At 41.3% G+C, this 9,807-nt stretch overlaps 1 pseudogene; it reads right to left on the bottom strand.

Annotated features, from left to right (window-relative positions):
- Positions 1–484: 484 nt before the first annotated feature.
- On the bottom strand, positions 485–2,066 carry LOC105716989 (large ribosomal subunit protein uL22-like; annotated as a pseudogene).
- Between the last annotated feature and the right edge of the window lie 7,741 nt (positions 2,067–9,807).

The raw sequence follows: 9,807 nt of genomic DNA, 5'->3' as shown, positions 1-9,807 counted from the left end.
ATTAAAAAAAAAAAAAAAAAAGGAGAGGTAGGAGGACTAGGAGGACTATTCCCTATTACAAGAGGGAGAATAACAACAAAATATCAGATACAGACTTTGTTTGGAATCTGGGCAAATAAACCAGTTGTGAAAGACATTTAGGTGAGGTAAATATGGATAAGGACTCAATTAAAGAACATACTGGAAATTATTATTGATTTTGTTAGGCATGATAGTGGCATTGTGGTTATGTAACAAAAATGTTCTTGCTTTTAAGAGATGAAGATTAAAATATTTGGAGGTGAAATACCATGATATTAGTAACTTAGTTTAAAATGGCAGAAAAAAAATAAAGCAATATAGCAAAATGTGAATAATTGTTAAATCTAATAAATGTTTTGTATACTTGAAATTTTTTATAGTAAGTTTCAAAAGAATGAAGTTGTCACTGAGTACAGCATGCAGGAGAGACTCTGTGGCCCTGCTGATGTTCAAGGGCCTCCTTGGACAGTGTTGTCTGGTCTCTGCCAAGCTACCGTCAGCCTCACAGGCTTGGTTCCCATCCAGGCGAATCTCATTTAGGCATCTCCCTTTTAACTCTCATTTAAACATCTCACTGTTACTCCAAAGTCATAGCAGCCATCTAAAATGTATACCCACTGCTGCTTCACTGATCTGAAATCCTAGATTTCTTTGGTAGGTATGAACATGAGAAGCAGACAGGACTTGGCTATGACCCTCCACTTCAGACTATGATTGTGGTCCTCACCACCAGGCCAGAAGCTTCGGTTGTTCTTTTTCACTTTGAACTCCACAATCGGAAATTGGCTATAGGCGAAGCTTCATGAGGTTTTGCTACTCATGTGGAACCTACACCAACACTTCAGCAAGACCTAGGAATGGCAGGGTCAACCTTTGATAGATCAGAAAATAGTTTACACAGGGATAAAATGAGGATGTGATCTCTGTCTCTCCACCCCCACAGCTTTTTGCCTTGTTTCTTAACAGTCTGATATTAGTTTAGGATGAGCTGGAGCCATGTCCTCTCACTATAGGAACAGACTGTGCAGCATCTTCATCCTCTTACTCACAATGATGTGATTTCCTTATTATGACTGGGAAGGGATGTCTTTTTTTTTTTTTTTTTTTCCTTTTAGTTGCATTTATTTTAAGGCTGAATTTACTCCCGTGCCATAAGTTTCTGTTTCTTCAGTTTCTTCTGGGATATCTTCTTCTTCTGGGCAACCTCCTCTTCTGATTTAGGACCTATGTTCCTTTTCAGTAAGGATCATCTCAATGTGGCAGGGAGAACTCATGTATGGGTTAATTCAACCATGAGCTCTGTAGGTCCGGCGGCGCATCTTGGGTGCTTTGTTCACTTGAATATGCTCAATGACCAGAGAATCTACATCTAAACCCTTAAGTTCAGCATTACTCTCTGCATTTTTAAGCATGTGCAGCAAAAATTCAGCACTCTTTTTGGGCCACTGACCTTGTGTCCAGCCCCACTGCTTGGCCTGGGCACACCTGCCAACTCCACCATTGTAACGTAGGAATGGTACGTACTGTTTCTGTAAAGTGACATCTTTCAGATACTTCGTGGCTTTTCGTATATGCATACCCTTGATGGCCTGGGCAGTTTCACGTGTGTTCTTAAAGTGAACATGAAGATTGGAACCTCTTGATTTGCATGACTTTGTGGGGTTCTCCGGATCAAGTGAATAGCGAACCATTTTCACAGATTACCTCAGGCCACTTAGGGAAAGAGCGGGATGTCTTAATTGAGGTTCTCTTAGTAGTCCCAGACTCCCACTCCAAACTGAAGGAAACTTGTTATCACAACATGGAAGTGACTCAAGGGACAAAGAGAGGAAAAAGTAGAACTTTAAAGGGAACTGGAATCAGGAAATTCTCTTTCACTCTTACTCTCGTCTTGCTATCACTCAATCTCTTCTTATATTTTATCCCTCTGTCTCCTCGCATATCTTCTTCTGCTCCAACTCCACAAACTGTAGTCTCTGCATCTTCACATGCTTGGCTGACCTGTTGCACCACAGTTTAGACAACCCAAACTCAAGCACCACCCCAAAGTAACTAATGTCTCTCAACCTCAATTCTTTCATGTGTCAATCCACTTTCGATCAGTCATGATGGGGATGAGGTAAGGCAGAGTCACATCATATAAACATGGCCTTCTGAGGCTTACCCCTGGAGGAGGGAATGGGTGACATTTTCAGAAAGGAGGAGTATGGTATACAATGTCTATTATTTTGCCCAAAAAAGCTTACGGTTCGACTATTCATTTAACTGATATATAGCTGGTAATCCCACATAGTCAGTTACCTCTTCAATTACATTGACATTTTTCAGACCACCCAAAAAATTTCAGGTAACTATTCAGCATATTAAATTAAATAAAAGAAATCTATTAGGAGAAAACTAAGATACAAAGATAAAGGGCCAGGATGAAGGAAAGATAGATGAGATAAGACAAAACTGAAAAGAAAACTAAAATCCAATGGCAGAATTTAAACTTCCAATGAAAGCTCTAAAGATCACACCTGAACTGGGGGAAAGCCAAATCAGTGTGGTGAAAGACCATTTTGATATCATGTGTGGCTGAACATGATTCGATCATCTTTCGGTGCCATAATTTCTCTTACGTCACATAAGAATTCTTGTCATATTAAGATACGAGCTCAGGCAGTTGTGTTTTTCAGATGTTTTCTGAAGCAATTTCTGCATCCCTTTTCCCTATCTCGAAAAACCCATGGCAATCCAGGTATAAGTAGCTTAGGCAGGCTGGGTTTTTTGTTTGTTTGTTTGATTGATTGATTGAGACAGAATGTCACTCTGTCTTCCAGGCTGGAGTGCAATAGCACGATCTTGGCTCACTGCAATCTCTGCCTCCCAGGTTCAAGCAATTCTCCCACCTCAGCCTCCCGAGTAGCTGGGACTACAGGTGTGCCCCACCACACCTGGCTAATTTTTTATTTTTAGTAGTGATGGGGTTTCACCATGTTTCACAGGCTGGTCTTGAACTTGTGAGCACAATCAATCCACCCACCTCGGCCTTCCAAAGTGTTGGGATTACAGGCATGGGCCACCACACCTGGCTGGCAGGCTGGGTTTTGCTGAGTCAGAAAAGATTAAACTACTGTTTAATCTAGTCCTGACCCAACAGTTACTTTTCTTTTAAACCAGTCAAATTTAGCAGTGGGGATTTTTATACCAACTTTAGTGACAAAAATGCTAATAAGTTCTGATAACCCACTACTATCAGACCAGCCCCCAATAGTTACTTTTATACCCAGCCGTTTATAACTCTCACTATATCAACTCTTACAAAATATAGCTGTAACCAAAGACACTCATAAAGGCATTCATGTAAATTTTAAGTACAGATATTTATCCTTCTGGATCACTCCCTCCTTAGAAATTAATCTTCAGCCATCCCCAGGTTAATATGCCACTACTAAGATAACTTTGGAAATCTATCCCAGAGGACAGAATATAAAGTCAAAAATGAAAGCAAAGTAATAGGAATAGAAACAAAAGCTGGGTGCAGTGGCACACGCCTATAATTTCAGCATTTAGAGACGCTAAGGTCGGCAGATTGCTTGAGTCCAGAAATTTGAGACCATCCTGGGCAAAATGGTGAAATCTTGTCTCTACTAAAAACACTAACATTTAGCTGGGCATGGTGGCATGTGCCTGTAGTCCCAGCTACTTAGGAGACTGAGGTGGAGAGCCACCTGAGCCCAGGAAGTCAAGGCTGTAGTGAGCTGTGATAGTGCCACTGCACCCCAGCCTGGGCAATGGGAGTGAGATACTGTCTAAAAAAATTAAAATAATAAAAATTTTTTTTAAAAAAGGAGAGAAACAGAGGGTTGAGATCAAGTCAAAGAATAATGGATATCTCTGAAAAATAAATACTAGCTGGATGGGAAGTAATCAGAGACAAAATAGAAGAAAACTTGCCTGAAATTTGGGGATGGGGGGTAGAGAAAGAAGGCGGCCAATCCATGAAGTCTGAAAAAAATGTACCAGGTTTCATTCAAAATTGATGAAGAGTGTTTAGGTTAAAATTTGTACATTGGTTACTAAAATGACAATATAGGAATTTTTCAAATGCATGAAACCACAGGAGCAAAGAGAACAGCAGAGGAAGAGGAAGCAGACAATCATTTCAACAAGTTTTTGGAAAGCAGATGGCGGAGTAGTGTGTGATTAGGCAATGTGGAGCTACAGCCTACAATGTTACAAACGGGATGAACAATGAGTGAAGAGATATACCCCCAAAGAGTGCTTAAGAGGCTCAGAACTTGGCACAGTAGAAGGTGGGATTGAGGCATGGTACTGACAACTGGTGGATTGGCTAAAAGTTTGAAATCAGAGGTATCAAGATGCCCATGACGCCTTCCCACGCTGAGCAACAAAATAACCATTTCACTACCACCACCACCTAGAAGTATAGAGGGTCATTCTCAAAGAAAATGAGAGGAACAGGCATGGGACTTGGGGATACCCAAGACAGTGGCTAGGAAGGGTGAGGCAAAGCTGGAAGAAGAAAATGTAAGTGAAAGGTAGCAAAAGAACAAATTAACCCCTCAGTTCCTCTTCTCATATTTCACTCCTACAATATTCTTCAGTCCGTTGGTAAGCAATTTGGAAGAGTCTCTTTAGGAGAACTCAAATCTCTACTCACTAACATCATGGGGGCCCAACCTAATAAATCAGCTTCCAGTGTTATGGTAGTAAACCAGTTCTCTGGGAGGAAGTATGTGCTTGCTTGAAGAACTTTTTAGCCCGGAGTTCAAGACCAACCTGGCCAACATAGTGAGACTCAAAATTGATGGGGAAAATGATAACATTTATAAGAAACAAGCCCAGGGGAAGTTTACAAAGAGAACTTCTCTAAAAGAACTTATAAAGAATTTAGTTAAAGAAGCAGGTGAATGATCCCCCAAAAAAGAGAAATGCAAAAAAGGGAAAATGAACAAAAAGAATGGTAACATAAAGGTAAGTCCAGGGCTGGGTGCAGTGGCTCACGCTTGTAATCCCAGCACTTTGGGAGGCCAAGGCAGGCGGATCACCTGAGGTTGGGAGTTTGAGACCAGCCTGACCAATATGGAGGAACCCTGTCTCTACTAAAAATACAAAATTAGGCAGGTGTGGTGGCACATGCCTGTAATCTCAGCTACTCAGGAGGCTGAGGCAGGAGAATTGCTTGAACCCAGGAGGCAGAGGTTGCAGTGAGCCGAGATTGTGCCATTGCACTCCAGTCTGAGCAAGAAGAGTGAAACTCCATCTCAAAAAAAAAAACAACAACAACAACAAAAAAGGTAAGTCCAAACAAGCATATTCTCAATAAAATAATAAAGGAGTCCAATTTTTAGGTGTTAAAAAAAGAAAGAACTGAAATTACTAAGTTGATAGGAGAAAAACATGAATGGAAAACAGGTTATTAGAATGGCTACTAAAATGATAATACAGGAGTTATTATCAGTAAGTCAGAAGAAGGAAGTCAGTTTTTATTAGTAAGTAAGGAGGAACAGTAAGTCAGGAGGAAGATCAGAACTAAAGTGATCTAAAATTATTTTACTGTCCAGAAGGGAGGAAAAAAATCATTCATTTTTAAATATACTTATTAAAATGCATAGATAAACCACTAAAATAAATAAATTATAGAACCACAAACAATCTTAAGAAAAAAAGCATAATAAATAGGAGGAAACTGAGCTGAGTATGGCAGCTCACTCCTCTAATCCTAGTGCTTTGGGAGACCAATGCAGGAGGATCACTTGAGGCCAGGAGTTCAAGAGCAGCCTGGGCAATATAACTAGGCCCTGTTTCTACCAAAAAAAAAAAAAAATTAATTAACTAGGCTTCATAGTGTGCACATCTGTACTCCTAGCTACTGGGGAGGCTGAGGCAGGAGGATCACTTGAGCCCAGAAGTTCAGTGCTGCAGTGACCTATGATCACACCACTGCACTCTAACCCGAGTGACAGAGTGAGACCCCATCAGAGGTGGGGTCAAAAAAGGGTGAGGGAAATCATCCGCCAAAAGACAAGAAACCAGAACTTGAGGTTCTAGCCAGTGCAATAAGACAAGGAAACTAAATTAGAAGCATAATGATTAAAAAGAAGGAAATAAAACTCTCATTTTTTGAAATAATATCATTTGCCACAGAGAGAGCTCTAAAGAATTTATATGAAATCCCCCAAAAATAATAAGAGAGTTTAGCAACGTGGTTGATCTCATGATCAATATACAAAAATTGATTGTAATTCTGCAAACCAGTAACAACTAGGAAACATACATATATATATATTTTAAACCACACACACACTCTCAGGGAAACATATATTTTAAAAGATGCTTTTTACAGAGAAAAAAATAAATACCCAAGACTAAAGTTAACAAAAGATATAAAAGACCTACACCTACAAATTGGAAAATTTTACAAAAGAGTGCCAAAGATGACCTAAATAAATGAAGAAATATCCCATGTTCATGTATAGAAAGACAATATCACAAAGTTATCTCTTCTCTCAAATTGAACAATAGATTTAGTCCAACCTCAGTAAAAATCTTAATCAGGTTGCCATGAAAATTTCCAAGTTATTATATATTGCAATATAGAAGGGTAAAGAGCTAGGCATAGTCAAGGCACTTCAGAAGAAGAAATTTCACAAAGAGGACTTTGCTTACCAGAAGTAGTATATGAGACTAAGACCATGGGCAAAAGAAAGACTATTCAACAGCCAGGCACGGTGGCTCAAGACTGTAATCCTAGCACTTTGGGAGGCTGAGGTAGGAGGATTGCCTGAACTCAGGAGTTTGAGACCAGCCATGGGCAACATGGTGAAACCCCATCTCTACTAAAAATACAAAAAAATTAGCTGGGCATGGTGGCGTGTGCCTGTAATCCCAGCTACTCAGGAGGCTGAGGCAGGAGAATTGCCTGAACCCAGGAGGCGGAGGTTGTGGTGAGCCGAGATCGCGCCATTGCACTCCAGCCTGGGTAACAAGAGTGAAACTCGTTCTCAAAAAAAAAAAAAAAAAAAAATTAGCCAGGCATGGTGGCATGCGCCTGTAGTCAGCTACTTGAGAGGCTGAGGCAGGAGAATTGCTCGAACCCAGGAGGCAGAGATTGCCATGAGCCGAGATTGCTCCAGCCTGGGAGACAGTCAGACTCTGTCTCCAAAAGAAAGAAAGAAAAGACTATTCGTCAGGCGCGGTGGCGCGTGCCTGTAGTCCCAGCTACTCAGGAGGCTGATGCTGGAGGATGGCTTGAGCCCAGGAGTTCTGGGCTGTCGTGCATTATGCTGATCGGGTGTCCGCACTAAGTTCGGCATCAATATGGTGACCTCCCAGGAGCGGGGGACCACCAAGTTGCCTAAGGAGGGGTGAACCAGCCCAGGTCGGAAACGGAGCAGGTCAAAACTCCTGTGCTGATCAGTAGTGGGATCTCGCCTGTGAATAGCCACTGCACTCCAGCCTGGGAAACATAGCAAGACCCCGTCTCTAAAAGAAAAAAGTAAAAAAAGAGAAAGACTATTCAACAAAAACAAACAAACAGGAAAAATTGGAAAACAAAAACAAAATGAATCCTTCCCCCATAGCATATGCTAAAAGGAATTAAATGTCAAATGCAAAATTTCAAATTCTATGGAAAAAAAATACAGATGAATATCTTTCTGACCTTCAATAAGAAAAAGTTTTCTTAAATGAGACAAGGAAAAGTTCTAACTATAAAATGTTGGCCAGGTGTGGTGGCTCATGCCTATAATACCAACACTTTGGGAGGTCAAGGTGGGAGGATCACTTGCGGTTAGGAGTTCAAGACCAGGTGACATAGTGAAACCTCATCTCTACAAAAAAAATTTAAATTAGCCAGGCATGGTGGCACATGCCTGTAGTCCTAGCTGCTGGGGAGGCTGAAGTGGAAGGATCACTTGAGGCCAGGAGTCTGCAGGTGCAGTGAACTATAATGACACCACTGCACTCCAGCCTGGGTGACAGAATAAGACCCTGTCTCTTTAGAAAAAAAAATTGTTAAATTTAACTACATTAAAACTACAAATTTTTGTTTACCAGAAAACTACTTTAAAGAAAATGATAAGAGGAACAATAATCTAGAGGAAGACAATTGGAACCTAAATAACCAAATAATGGTTGATATTAAGTCAAGAATATATAGAGACCCAGAATCAAGGGGAAAAAGACAAATGCCCTAAAGGCAATATGAGCAAAAGATATGAACAAATCATTTTACAAACCTATGATTAGAAAGCACATGAAGAGGCGGGCACAGTGGCTCACACCTGTAATCCCAGCGCTTTGGGAGGCTGAGGCAGGTGGATCATGAGGTCAGGAGTTCAAGACCAGCCTGGCCAAGATGGTGAAACCCTGTCTCTACTACTTCAGCCTGGGCAACAGAGCAAGACTCGGTCTCAAAAAAAAAAACAAAGAAAGAAAAAGCGTTTTCAATATGGTTCCAATTTTATAAAATATTTCTGTCTAACCCATCTAATGTTAATAATAATTCTTAATGGGTAAGACTTGAGATAATTTATTGTTGTCTTTATACTTTTCTTCATTGCTTGAATTCTTTAAAAAAAAAAAAAAAAGCATGAATTGGCTGGGCGTGGTGGCTCACACCTGTAATCCCGGCACTTTGGGAGGCCAAGGCAGGTGGATCACCTGAAGTCAGGAGTTTGAGACCAGCCTGGCCAATATGGTGAAACCCTGTCTCTACTAAAAATGCAAAAATTAGCTGGGCATGGTCGTACATGTCTGTAATCCCAGCTACTCAGGAGGCTGAGGCAGGAGAATAGCTTGAACCTGGATGGTGGAGGTTGCAGTGAGCTGAGATCACGCCATTGCACTCCAGCCTGGACAACAAGAGCGAAACTCTGTCTCAAAAAAATAAAAAGCATGTATCATTTTACAAACACAATTCAGTGTGTGTATAAAGAGACAGAGAGACAGAAACAGCTAGAAACCATTAGCAACAATAGCTTACACAGTGAGTGCTTACTGTTTGTCAGGCACTGTTCTGATTTTTTTTTTTTTTTTTTTGAGGCTGAGTCTTTCTCTTGTCTCCAAGGCTTGAGTGCAATGGCACGATCTCGGCTCACTGCAACCTCCACCTCCCAGGTTCAAGCAATTTTCCTACCTCAGCCTCCTGAGTAGATGGGATTACAGGTTACAGGTGGCCACCACCACACCCGGCTAATTTTTGTATTTTTTTTTAGTAGAGACGGTGTTTCGCCATGTTGGCCAGGCTGGTCTTGAACTCCTGACCTCAGATGATCCACCCACCTCGGCCTCCCAAAGTGCTGGGATTACAGGTGTGAGCGAACGCGCCTGGCCTGTCCGGCACTGTTCTTAAACTCTTTACATGTATTTTTGAGTCACATAAAATAGCTAATATTTGGCTTTTTGACTTACAAAAGTGACAATTTCACATGGTTCATTTAATATTTATTTCTTTAATCCTTGAATAACCCTAGAGATAAAGGTGGAGGGCTGCTAGAAATGCAAAGAGAAATCAAGTGCCACCCCTTCACAGCACCCCGCCCCTGCTCCCAGCCTTGCCCTCACACCCCTCCGTCCAACATCAGGGTGCACACACAGCCCAAGGAATGCTTCTCTGTTCCAAGATGCCTTAAGAAGGAGCATCAACCATCCCCCTGCGTGCTGAAGCCAGGACATGTGTCCTTGCTCTAACTCATCTGGAGTCATTTCAGGGTTTTAGCAGGTACCCCAGAAATGAAAGCCAACAAACACCTTGGGGTACAACCCCCAATCGAGTCC

The sequence above is a fragment of the Aotus nancymaae genome, unplaced genomic scaffold, assembly GCF_030222135.1.
Source record: "Aotus nancymaae isolate 86718 unplaced genomic scaffold, 86718_ANA_hifiasm-v0.15.2.pri h1tg000072l, whole genome shotgun sequence".
NCBI classification, from domain to species: Eukaryota; Metazoa; Chordata; class Mammalia; order Primates; family Aotidae; genus Aotus; species Aotus nancymaae.
Note: the sequence above shows the minus strand (reverse complement) of the source record. Positions and strands in the feature narration are given on the sequence as shown.